Source organism: Cygnus olor, chromosome 9, assembly GCF_009769625.2.
Source record: "Cygnus olor isolate bCygOlo1 chromosome 9, bCygOlo1.pri.v2, whole genome shotgun sequence".
In the NCBI taxonomy this organism is placed as follows: Eukaryota; Metazoa; Chordata; class Aves; order Anseriformes; family Anatidae; genus Cygnus; species Cygnus olor.
The window spans coordinates 1,780,671-1,794,807 of NC_049177.1; the positions used below are offsets into that span (position 1 = coordinate 1,780,671).

At 40.5% G+C, this 14,137-nt stretch overlaps 1 protein-coding gene across 8 annotated transcripts in view; it reads left to right on the forward strand.

Annotated features, from left to right (window-relative positions):
- Window positions 1–14,137, forward strand: part of SLC9A9 (solute carrier family 9 member A9) — a 210,794-nt gene that overhangs the window by 16,158 nt on the left and 180,499 nt on the right. The window lies entirely within an intron of this gene.

Consider the following 14,137-nt stretch of genomic DNA (forward strand, 5'->3'; position numbering starts at 1 on the left):
TTTCTCTACTGCATTTTAACTGGGTATAAAACTTGAAGTATCCACATCCACATAAATGAGGTAAAAACTGGAGATACCATAGCTGATGAAACACTGCCCTTGGATTGGAAGATACCAGTTTCCCTTTGTAGTTTTCTTCCCTATGTAGTCTGTAGCCTTCTCTTCCTCTGTTTCTTTCCCCTTTGCTTCATGCTCTTCCTATCCTTTCTCGTTCTGCTCTCTATGATACTCGCAGTCTTCTCTCAAAATAGTCTGCCTTTTGCACCTTTGTTCTACCTTTGCTGTCTCGATACTTCTTTACTGTCTTTTTATCTTGATACTTCCCTGGCAATCATTCTTATTTTGCTAATGGGCACTGGGTGCAATTGGCAATATAATGCCTTGCGGATGAGGGGGAACATCTGGCACAAAATCTAACGGCTTAACCACAAAAGAGTGTAAGCATACAATGTTGAGGTCTCTGACAAGGGGAGAGAGCTAGACAGAAAATAATACTATGCCTTTACAGCCTTTATTGCTCAGTGTTTTAAAATAGTATTTTAAGGAAAAGATGCAGGTGATTATTATTAGCTGTTCCGGTTCACATAACCTTCTCTGACTGAAGAGGTAGGACTCTTTCATATTCAAGACAGCCAAAGCTCATTAGTTTGCCCTGATTAATTCCAGTACAAGTTTGTGAGCACATGGATGCTTGCTTTAGAATAAGCGTATCAGATTATTTCATGGTAATCAGTGTTTAAAAGTGAACTTCTAATCAAAATACTTTCCTTTGTGCATCTTTGTTTAACTGGAGCGACTGACATGCTGGACAAAGTCTCTTCTGATATTTAAAGAGCAAGAAATAAGTCTGCACACTTCCTTCTAATGGGCAGTCAAGAATCATTTGCCTTGCCATTCAACAAATTAATATTGAAATACTCATTGCATATGATCACTAAAAGCTGAGATAATAACAGAAAAAATACAGAGCAGAGCCATAACCTTGGAAACTTTAAGGAGAATGCTCCTTTAAAGAGTGGGTGGTTTTTCAGTCTCAGCTACTGACCTGTTGTTTTAGAACATTTGACACCTTCTAAAACTCTAAGCAAAAGAGAAATTACGCTTTGCGTGTATTCAGCTCAGCAAACTATAGCCATGGAGAGACACTTCATGCTAAAATACTTGGCTAGAATTTAGAGTACGCAAATACATTTTTCTCTTTTATATTTTTCTAGTTCCTTCTTTTAAAAACTGAATCTTAAATGATTTAATATGAAAACCAAAACCGGTTTTGTTTCTATACATATACATACAATACATGAGAGACATGGAAAGAGATATCAAGAAACAGAAAATACAATTCCAAATACTTTTTACCCCCAAAAAAGGTTATGAGACTGGGTGTTCCATCAAAACCTAAGTAGACGCTTTAAATGTTTCAAATTCAACTGTTTGTGGTATCAAGATTCCATTGTCACATGAAGCTGTTTTTTCTTCACATTTAACTATATACTTTCAATAGCCCCTCTATATGCCTCCTAAGGGAGGAATGGGCGGGCTGAATTAATGCGTTCCTAAAAAGCAGCAGTAGCACGAAAAAGTTCAACTTTATAGTGTCTACATCAATGCCATACATCCTGACATAACTATCCAATCAAAGATTTTGTTCTAGCATCATTATGCCTACCCAAACTGCTCCCAGTAATAATGTACTTTTAAAGACTAAGAGACAAATTCTTTCCACTAGCATACCGTTTAAATAGACTATTCACAATTAACCACTTTTACTAGAAAATAGTCTTTCAAAAAAGAAAAAAAGGAAAGAAAAAGGCATGTGTATTCATCTCCTCCTGTAAAGTAAACTTACTTTATAACCTTCTTCTCAACAATAAGTAGCTTGCTCTGGCTTCATAGTAATAGGAGACAGGACTATCACTGTCGATGTATTGACAAATTGACAGGTTAACATATTCTCAGTAGGCACAGGTTCCATTTCTCATTAACGATTTGGCAATGTATGCCCGAGGAGATCAGCATGTAATAGTTATGTTTATTAAGCACTGCATGACTCTAGAGACACGATTTTTCTTTGCACTTACCATTTCCATAGATGTTTGGGTAGTTTGGCAAGCGAATAGATTTTTAGCTAGGTTATGGGCATGTTCTATATTGCTTTCTAACTGAAGCTTAATGGAATATACTAATGGGGTGTGCTGATGTGAGACAGTACTGAGCTTAGAAACAACAAGCTTTACAACTTGTAAGCTGCTCTGTGCTTCAGCAGAGCAAAATGAAATGTTTCTTGGCTTGAATCTACTGTACAGCGCTATGTGAGTCTTCTGAATTTTGGAAATTGTTTCTGCAAGGAAAAATGGGGCCACATTAAGGGTAATGGAAAATATCCCTCTGTTATGGAGCTCTCCATAAACTAAGCAACTACCTTTACAATGATTATCAGCTGTTATACCACATAAGCTCTTGCCTGCCCAGAGGATAATTTCTGTTTTAGTTCACAACTACTTCATGTACAAGAAAAGTAGTTTTTTTTCCTAATTTTAAGATTATTTTTTACTGCACATTTCTACCAAACGATGTAATGAAAACAGGTCTAAATTTATTCCATACATCACCTGTAAATAGCAAATGCTTAACCTACTCACAGGCAAGAATAAAATCTTTATTTTTGGTAGAAACAGAAACTGGTGAGGGGGAGTGTTCAAGTAGCGTGTTGCTGTAAAGATTAACTGAGAGAAAAGGAGGGAAAACTGTATAGGGACCATTTGCCCTTCCCGATAAATCCCTCTGAACATGCTTCAGATGTCTGACTTTAATAATTTCCATTAATATTTTGAAACCAGATATTCAGCCTATGACTGGAAATAAAGACAAAACTAGTAAGCAGACATTCATTTGAATGTAGTACCTGTGTTGGTACTCTTTTTGGGCCTCTCCGGCATTCTCCAAAGACAACCTAACCCTGAGCCCCAGCAGGAAAAGAACTGGTGTGTTTAGTTGTGACTGTGTAACTCATTGTGGTAGCTCTGATTTTTCAGTCAGCATGAATCTAAAATAATTCTTCTGCTGCCTGTGTTGTTGCAAACTGCAACTCACAGCTGCAGTCACAAGGGGTAGTTCCTGCTTGTCACTTTGTTTAAAGATATTTGGCAAATCCAGAACAGAATTTTACAAAGGGAGTAAAAAGGGAAGAGACATTCTCTCAGACATAATTCTCAGAGATCTAGCGGTTCTAAAAGTTATAAAGTATTAAACGAACAAAAAACAACAACAACACAACAACACTCTAATTTGTATGACTTGTCAACTTATGGATAAGAAGCTCAGTTAAATTAAGATACTGATATAAAATAGTGTTTTCCAGGCCACTAACACCCACACAGAGCTGAACATGCTTCCAAGAGTACTTTGATGCACTCAAGTATGTGTTGCTACAAGTTCAGTCTTAGTATTTGTAGCCATTTCACAACAAACATCTGACATTGTTTATTGCAGCAGAGTTGATCACGCAGAAAACACGGTTCTTCTTCTCATAAACAGATGTGGTGAACAGCAGGGTGTAATTATTTGTGTCTTCCATAAGAACCCCTCAGCATACTAAGGACATCGAAAGATTTGCATTATAGGGAACATTAAAGGTGTGTGGCTGGGGAGACAAACAGAACCTGTAATACCAGGAGACTAAAAGCAAAATGATGTTTAATACCCAGTATGCTCTCTAGGAAGCAAGCAAAAATGTAAATCATGCACTCTTGAAAAATATGCAAATGGAATTTCTTGCAAAATAGGAAAAAAAAACACTCAAGTCCAGATTTTTCCCCAAAGGAAAGCCCTGTTGAGGGGCAAGAGCATGTTTGTTTGGTTTGTTTACTTTGGTGTTGTTTTAAAAAGCTTCTTTCCAACTGCTGTGGAAGTAGAAGCTTTTTACTGCAGGAATAAATACTTCTGGTTAGATCTCCTAGTGTCTTCCCTGGTCTTCATGAATCCTTTAAGAATTGACACCCAGTGTGGTCTCCAAATACCACCACCCCCTATTTCTCTAGCTGCAGACCACCCATATGCCTCTGCAACCCAGCTTCTTGGCTGCAGCAGCATTTGGAATAGAGATCTATACTTCAGCCCACACTATGCATTGCTTCAGGCCATACAAAACTGTATGGCTTTACTAAGTAGTAAGACATGCTAATGCACCAAATACATTGCTTCCCTCTGAATCAAGATGGGCAATGACATGATCTCTATCATGTACACAGGAATTTTTGAACTGTTTACAAAGTACTTTGAGCTGCTTCAGGGTGAACAGTGCAACAGAAATTTAAAACAGAGGAAAATCCTATTCTCTAGTAGCATGGAGCATGAAATCTTTAGTCTCTTCAAACTGGCCAGCTTACTGTCACAGAATCACAGAATGGTTGAGGTTGGAAAGGACCTCCAGGGATCATCTAGTCCAATCCCCCTGCCAAGCAGGGTCACCTAGAGCATGTTACACAGGATCACATCTGTCAAACAGATAAAATGCTGACCAACATTTGAAAACATATAGGCAGTAACTCATTGGTGTGCGTGGACTGGAGAAAAGATCTATTTTCTTAAAAGTTTTGTTATAAGCAAACTCAGAGGATTGCTCGTTCACCCACCAGATAGTCAGATTCTCCACATGAGACATCTGAGACACAGATAACATTAAAATAATATAAGAGCCTTTCTTCAGCTTTTACTTGTTTGGAGTATTAAGAAGACAACGAACCATCTAAAGTGTTTCCCTAATCGTTGCTGTTGCGTTAACACCTTCTGTCTGAGAACAAGCTCCACTACATTTCATTCCATACTCCATACATTGACTACATTGATAAACTGCAGCAAGTTCAGTGGATAGCCACCGAGATGGATGCAGGCTAGCGCATTTGCCCTGTAAGGAGAAACTGAACTAGGCCTTGTTTAGCCTCTGGAAGAGATGCTTTGGGGATGAGGGTGGATGTTATCAAAAAGACCAAGCCAGGTTCTTCACAGCAGTGCATGACAGGAGGACAAAATGACTGAGGCGCATTAAATAAAAGACGCTCTGATTTGACACAAGCAAGAACATTTTTGCCATGAGGACAGTCAAGCATTGGACCAGGTCATCCAGAGAAGCTGTGCAATCTCCACCCTCGGAGATTTTCAAGAATGAACTGGCTAAAGCCCCAGCACCCTGATTTGACCTCACTGCTGACACTGCTTTGAGTAGAGCTAGAGATGTCCTGTGGTCCCTTCCAACCTGAGTTAGTCTACAGTTCTATGATGCTATAAATAACACGTTACAGCAGAACATATTCTGCCTCCAGACTATTCCTTTCAATTATTTTGTACTTCCCTCTTTTCTACCGTGTTTTCTTTTGATTCAGTCATCTTAGTACCCATCATCAACAATTAGCTTCCCAGGCAGTTTTTTCCTTCTTCTTACCTTCTTTAGAAATATGGAGACTGCAATAAAAATGTCTTACTGAAGAAAAACAGCTAGGATTATATCACTTCCTGCTGCAGCAAGGACTTTATGCATCAAGGTGGCTCTTGAAATGCTAATTAGCCTCTGCCCATAGCCAGCTCCACAGCTTATACAGAAAAATCATTCACGTTTTTAATATAATGATCTGGCTCTTGCTTGCTCTTTGTGCCTTCACCTCTTCCCAGCTAACTAGCCCCTCTGTGAAGCTTAACAGCAACAAAAACAGACATGTTAAAACACCAGTCTTCACTCCTTTTTGGCATCTCCATTATTGGAAGCATTGGTGCCTTTATCTGTTCTGTGGTATTTATGAGCATACTGCAAATTTAGAGTAGGATGATGTCACTGATCAGAAAAAAAAAAAAAAAGAGAGAGAAAGAAAAAGAAAAACACTTCATCTGTAAAGACAATGACTAATAGTGAAACTCTACAATAAGAATGTAAGGCCATATACAGACTAGATACACTAACCTACATACTGCACCACTGATGCCTTCTTGTAGTCTATGATGTACAAGAAGATTGCTGTTTCTCAGATTAAAAACACAAAACAGAATATTTTATAAAATTGCTCACCTTATTTTTTCCTTCCAGCTGTCCTTACAACCCACTTCATTTATTTGAGCTGGGGAGAAGAAAGAGCATGTGTTCACGCCATCTCTATGGACCCTGAAATGAAATTTTTCATTTATCACAAAATGAAATTTAGGAAAGCAGAAGAACCTATCTGATGTTGTTCAATTCTCTTGCAAACCTGGTCTGGATTATGCAGCTGCCCTCCATTGATCATCAGAATATGGGTACAGCTCATTGCCATTTCTCTCCCTTCAAACAACCTTCTGAGTGAGGTTATCTTCGCCACTCTTTTTTTTGCAGAATCATAGAACAGTTTAGTGTGGAATTGACCTCTGGAGGTCTCTGACCCAATCCCCTGATGAAAACAAGGCAAACTTCAAAGTTAGAACAAGTTATTTTGAGCCTTGTCTGATCACATACTGAATGCCTCCCAATATCCACCTCTGAGGAATGCCATTAGTAACCCAGTGCCAGCTGGATTTCAAACCAATGTTCATTACTATTTGCGACCAGCAGGTGAGTGGGTTTTCCACCCACCATGTCCTTCCATGATGAATGACTTGATTCAAACAGCTTTCAGTAATCTTCCCATTAATGCTATCTTATCTGGTACATACAGAAATCCACAATTTGCCTTATATTTTATAAATTATATAGAATCCAGAAAGCATAGCATTACCTATACGTGTCTACTAAATAGCCTCTCTCATTCAAAGATCATAAGATACCTTTTAAGTATGGATTGATTTTTAGAAAGCAGAATACTGCCCTCACTTCAGATGTGGAAAAATGCACTTGCTGACAGGTTACTCTGCCTCATAAGGCCCTACCTGAAGTACTGCATTCAGGTTTGGGGCCTCCAGCACAAGAAAGTTGTGGAGCGAGGAGGAGGACTACAGAGATGATCAGAGGGCTGGAACACTTCTCCTGCGAAGAAAGGCTGAGAGAGCTGGAGATGTTCAGCCTGGAGAAGAGAAGGCTCTGGGGAGACCTCATAGCGGCCTTCCAATACTTAGAGGGGTTTTATAAAAAAGATGGAGAAGGACTCTTTACTCAGGTAGATAATGATAGGACAAGGGGTAATGGTCTTAATCTAGAAGAGGATAGATTTATTAGACATTAGGAAGAAATTCTTCACAGTAAGGATCCAGTAAGCACTGGAACAGGTTCCTCAGAGAAGTTGTGGATGTCCTGGAGATGTTCAAGGCCAGGCTGGATGGGGCCTTGGTCAACCTGATCTAGTGGTTGGCATCCGTGCCTATGGCAGGGGAGTTGGGGTTAGATGATCTTTAAGGTCCCTTCCAACCCATGCCACCCTATGATTCTATGATTAAGGGATGGGACTGTTTCAGCCTGTGCCAGTGGCAGAGCTGAGAGACAACTCTGAACGCCAGCACCCTGCTCTAATATATGGTACGCCATTTGGTCTACCACTGTGGTTATCTGAAAAGCCCTTTTTGCCATCACCATTCAGGTGACTCAAAACTTCATGTATAATGGACGAGAGAAGAGCCATGGTGAGGCCAGCATCAAAGAGCACTGCCAGAGCCTGAGGGCTGACAAATGTAAGTGGGTTACTACACAATCTAGTTTCCTGTCCAAATCATAATCCCATTTTGACATCTTTCCGAAACAGCTTTCTAACGTAGTCAGAAAGCTTTTGTGTTTGATCCTGAATTAGTCATTCAGTGCTAGAGCCTTACTTATGGTTTTAATAATATCCTGAATAATCCTGTTTTGCTGTTGAGCTGAGTCATACGTGTAACACACAGCGCATTTGCTTGAACAAGCTTTGTAAGCTCCCTTCCCTGTTAAAGAAACAGCCCATCAGCATTTCTTTCCACCACAACGAGAGGCAATGAGAGAAGCAGCAAATACAAGTATTTCACTTTAGCACCCGGTACTGCAGCGAGAAAAATTTAACACAACGCTTTCGCGTACGGGCCTGGTCCATGGCGAACCCTTGCTCGGATCACCGAGGCCTGACACCTCCCTCACGGGCCGGGCCGGGCCGGCGTTGCCCGGCGGCAGCCAGCAGGTGGCGGTCGCGCTCTGCCTGAGCCCCCGGCCGCTGGGGTCCGGGAGGCCGCGGTGAGGAGCTTATTTGGAGGCTGCTTAAATCCACAGCTCTGGCAGCCTTCCTCGTCGCGGTTGTTCGGTTTCGTGCGAGTGTGAGGGCGGTGGGGAAGGCTCAGAAAGTCATAAGTGCCTGGGCAGCACTGCTCCGTGCACGGCATCCTGCCCAGGCTGTGGAGTAAAGCAAGGTTTTGCTGAATGTCAGAGGCTGGAGAAATACCAGGCTGATCCAAAGGCAGATTTTGAGTTGATTTTTGGATGATTAATGAAAAGGGAAGAGAAAAAGCAGTTCATTTCATTTTACTTCAAACAAAACTTCACTACCACCACCCACCACTCCACCACCACTGTTCTTTATTTAGATCTCTTTGCTAGGCTAGTAGTGGGGAACCTGTCCACATTGTGGGCCTGATATATTGGCATCCAGATTCAGGATAACCAGAGCAAGGCAATGCTCCAATTCCAAATCAGCAAGAGCGGCTACCAGCGCCCTCGTTCATGGTGTGGTGGGAACAGTTTGCAAAGCCTGCACGGGCTGGGTCACACTGCTCTTCTCTCCAACTTGTAGTATTGGTTGTAAGGGAAGATTAAGAATTATCAAGGAAGCATCAGTCTTCACAGATTGCTTCAAACACTGATCTATCCAAGAACTCGGAATAACACAGTAAATTAAACAATTCTGGTGATGGTTATTAGTAAACTAGAGATGTCATAGGCATGAGGCAGTCTATTAGCTAAATTTGTTATCCACCGTAGCTAAATGTCAGAATATTAATAATCAGCCTGATTTTCAGATGGCTTTACTTAGTTGTCGAAGTACAAACTAGTTACCAGAATTGCAAAACAACAATTTGAAGACAGCACCAGCAAAATTACATTAGTTACAGGAACACTTACAGGCTTGGAAGTGACTCAGAAGCCCGAACTACTTGTTACATTGCATTTCTAGTAGAAGGAATAGCCTGCAAAACTGCTGCAACCTCTCACTGGCAAATTGCAGCCTTATTAGTATGCTTGGCAAGATGATGGGGGCTTTCTATTACCGATTCTCTTGTTAGCCCCTCAAGTGTGTGACTGAAGCACTCTTTTGGGAGCAGTTTGTGGAAGTGAATGTTGTAAATATATTTCCTTTATAGGCAAACAGATGCTCTCTGTCTTTGGGGCTATCAAACTGGCACATTCATGAACACACAACTCAAAAATAAATGGGAAGAGAAGGCAGTAGTTAAACCTGCCAAAAATTAAGATCTAATGATAATTGCAAGTACATACATTTTGTCATTTTTTCTCAGTGAGTCAAGACAAAAAGTAACTTCTCCCTCTCCCCAAAAAACTTAATCAACTTGTCTCTTCAGGTGCCAATGGTCACCTGAGGTTTATTTAAGTCAGACTTCATTCCTTCGGAGTATTCATGTTACTCTCTTGCTGAATTGTCATTTCATAGGCTTTCAGTGCTGGGTAGCCACTGGCTTGTAAAGGCAAAAATATTCAATATAATGGAAGAACAAATTCCATTTTTTCCCACTGATTCTTTAAATTATCTAAATTTGAATCAGATTTAAATCTTTAAACCCTCAGGTTTACCTGGAAAAGTCTTTTTTATGGAGCATCCAGACAGGCTGCTTCTGCTTCCATTTCAGTAAGGCACACTGGTAGCAGCTTAACACATTTTCCAATGATTGCCCACAAACAGTTTGTGAAGGACAAGCATCCCCACAAACCTTCTCAAATAATGTCCCCCCCTGATTAAAGGAAGAGCTTCTCTGCTGAGGAAAAACATATGCTACACCATGAGGTTAACTTGTCATGGGCCATAAACAAGGATCCTGTAGCAATGTCATTCAAAACTTTTTTCAGTGTTGTTTCAATGTTTCATCTCTTCATTAGGTCCTGGCCTCTGTATGGCTTCTGCTTTGAAAGAATTAATTATTCAAACTTTGCATGCGTGTCTTTTTTCCACTACTAGATACTAACCTCATTGTGCTACAAGGACAAAAACCTTTGGTAACAGCCAGGACAGATGCTGAAGCAAAGCAGCACCTTTCAGAGGTGTGCCACACCTTGGGCTATTAAGCCTGGTTTTATTGGTAAACCTCATTATCTTTGATATTTTAATTTAGGTGCCACACTATGGGATATTCTCATTGTTCAAAGAGCTCATATTCTATTTTTTTAATGCCTCATTGTAAAGACCTGGAAAATATGATCCAACTGCAAACTTAAAGCTGCACAAGCCAAAGAATACAACTATGTCACTTAATAAAGATCTTGTTTGAGGACTTATTTTTTTATCTTTTGGTGCTTTTTTAACATGGAAACACTGCTGTGTTATTCAGCCAATATCCCTGCGGGAATGCTGTCTTCTTTCTATAGTGATACTATATAAGCCCCTATCTCAAGGGAATATGTGCAGTGCCAAGACGCTATGCTGAGATATCTGTGCCTTCATACTTTTCTGCAGGGACTTCTGCCTTTAAAGCACGTCAGAGTTACTTTCCCCTCTTTCTCTCCCTTCTTTGATCTGTTTGATCATTATAGTTTTCTAACCTATTCTTAATTTCCTCTTGCTAACCCATATCAAAAGCCTCACATATGATTTCCAGTTGATAAAATTGCCATTGGGATGCCCCTTCTCTTCCTTTAGCATTGATCGTCATCACTCTTGAACAGATGCTGGGGAGGCAGATGATCTTTCAAATGTAGCGAGGAGGACTACAAGGAGGGTGCCTGGAGGCAGATTCAACCACTTAGAAGCATATAGTCACACACCATGGTGTTAGCTAGATTTGGGAAGGGAGAGAAGTGAAAGCTGAACATCAAAGTGTAATGGAAATGTAAAATCCTTAGTGCCACAATTCCTCCTTTCATCTGGGCTTTTTCTCCTGGCAAGGTGTTGCAGGCAACTCTGCTTTCTACACCACCAAATAGACTCAAGCTTCAGTGAATGTAAATGGAGCTTCTAGGTATGTTTTTTATCCTTTAGAAGTTCTAACACTCACTAAAATTAATTTGAGATCAAAAATATTTTTAACCAGCAGAAGCAGGTACAAATAGTCTTTCTAGAACAAACAAGGCTCTGGTATTCTTCAGGCTGGAGCTTCAAGAAGACAAGGAAGAGCAGGAAAAGTTCATCCTCAGGGACTCCTTAGGCCACATCCCAGCTGCAATCAGCCGAAGTGTTAGCTAGGGAAGTGGCAAACAGAATGTACCAAAGTTACACTTACAGCTCCCTTTCTGGTTTTTTTCTGGGAGCTGAGAACATCCCAGAACCAAGCTCCTGTAAGATTTCAGGAATTAGAAGGATACTGGAAGACAACGCTACTCACTGTGTTAGTTCTGTGCCACAGAAAACATCGTTTGCTTCAAACAAGGTTTTAACTGGATTAAATGACTGCTGCTTGGACAGGATATGGACAGCAGGGGGTGGCAAAGTGCAGTTCATACACGGACTCGGGAAACTGGTCGGAACTGGTGATCGCCGCTTTCGCAACCCACGCAGCTTCAGGAGACTGAGTGGATATTTAACATTCGTTTCCAGTCTTGAGCCTTCTTCGTCTATCATATGGGATCAAGATTTATTCCCTGTTCTCTTGTTGCTAGTGCTATTTCTGCGGGCAGCTCTGCTGTGCTCTTCTGTCTTGTCCCTCATATTCTTCTACCATATATTCAGTTACTAGAAAAAATATTATCATCATTATTTCCTTCTGCAGCCCAAACTTCTGTTGACTTCAGTAGGTGTTTGAGGTGTTTGACAAGAAAAAGTAATTCTGTAAGGTCTCTAACCCTTTCAGTGCTCCATAACATAGACCAATGATTACACTACAGGAGAAATTGTTATTGTGAGGGAAAAAAAAAAAAAAAAAAGTGTGTGCCTGTGTATAGAACACTGGAATGTAATATTAAGAAAAAAAATAATTCAGCATAGCAAGAAATCCAAACTGAAGGAAGTAGAGATGTTAGGGCCACTTCTTAAAGTTTTGTTAATAAATTCCAAAAATACTTGTTAACTTAATTACTTGGAGCTATACCAACAGGCAACCTAAAACAGCTAATGTTTCCTTATTTCTGAAGCACTTCTTATTTTTGTGAATAGTCTTCAAAAAAATCTGCACATCTGTGGATATCCTGCCTGATTTAGGAAAGATTTCCCTAATGTGATGTGAGCAGTATTTTGTGAGCTGTGGTTCAGGCTATGGTACACACTGCTACTGGCAAGCATTTTGAGTAATTGATTGTCCATATGAGATTTATGGGGAAAAAAGGGGGGGGGGGGGGGGGGATTTTTGCAACTTTAAGTTTACAATGAAGTCTAAACAGATGCTTCTTAAAACTCTGTTTGTGTGTTAAACAAATTTGGCTACAGCTGCTATATAATAATATCAAGAACAAAAGTTACCACAGCTCACAGTAGGCAATGCTCAGTGATGTAGTATCAGCGTCCTCCAAGAAGGGAATGTTCTTCAGTCTGGCTTATTTAGGAGTATAATCTTCTTTCTCTGATCTTTGAAGTCATGAAATGAACATGGAGGCAGAGAAATTAGAGCAAGAAAAGAGCTATTAGACCATATAGCTCATTATTCCATCCCTAAAAGGCTACTCTGCAGTACATTCATGGGTGCTTTGTCCAGTACACATAAAAACCTGGGAGCACGGAAATAATGAAGGAACAATCCTAGTGTGCAGAAATGTCAGTTCTGTTCTCTCTGCTTTGATCCAGCTATAGGATGAAGCAAAGCAGTAATTGCTGCCATTACAGAGAACAAATCTATTTGCATTTCTACAGCTCTGCAACTCTAGCTGTGAATGTCTAATCAGTCCTATGGCTGGAAAAATATTTTCCAGTCTCTTGTCAAATCTCTTGTCTGATTGCAGTGCATTACCACATAGCTGCTTTACTCCACCCATGTCCTGGCCCACATCAGTGGAGGGCTGTGGTGTGAATTTCTGAAGCCAATGCTGACGTGTATGAAACTATATTTCATACAGCAGTGTCAGTGGTTCAGTAAATACTCCTTTCACCTTTAATAGAATACCACCCAGCATAGCCTGCAAGGGTAACTGTGCTTCTAGAAGAACTGTAAAACTTCTTGATGTCCTGAATAATGCATGTATACAAATCCCATCACACACTCTTGCACGAATAGTGACATTTGCCCCAATGTCCTTACCAGCTTAAGCTATAATAATTACACTGCATATTTCTCACCCAGGCTTCCCCTGCAGTTTTGATTGCAGGCTGTATTTCTCATTCCCTGTTCTACATGCCGTGTTCTGATGCAAATGTGCCTGCACAGTGTGAGTGACACATACTTATAAATTTAACCTGAATCCGAGTAAATTGTACCTGCTCTTCTCCCAGCCAGTAGTGTTTTTCTGCCTTCAGCCTGGGAACTTACAGTCAGTTTAAGCTTAGCACACAGTTCTCAGATCTGGTACAGCATTTTTGTCTCCCTCACCCAGCACATAAGTGCTGTAATCTGGCCAGGTTAAAGATCCCCATGGGAAAAGGAGGTGGCTGAAGCAGCACAGAACTGGCATGCTGTCAGACTGCTCATGTGAGCAATGGGCATGGTAGAGGTGAGGACAGATCATTTGTTACACCAAGGTCACAGCTCTACTTGCTCCTTTATAGCACTTGGTTCAACTGCAGAAGCCGTGATATGCCAGGTAAAGGGAGAATGTCATTCAGTCAGTCATCATAGACATGTTGGGGAGGGGAGGTATTTGCAATGAAATAAACAGAATAAACAGTTTGTTCTTACAGGGGAAGTTGAGTTTACTTTCCTCTATTTTATTATAAATTTATGTTACTAAACACTGAAATGCAAATGTTTATATGATTAATCTGACAGAATTCTTCTTGCCTAGAAAAGACAAGGGGACTCTTTCTCTGAGCTCTCTAAATACTAAAAGATCGATAGAATATACCAAACTCCTGTTGAGGGAGGTGTCTGGGACTGGCAATCATGCCCAGTGAATAGCAGTGTACATGCTCATGAGTTTACT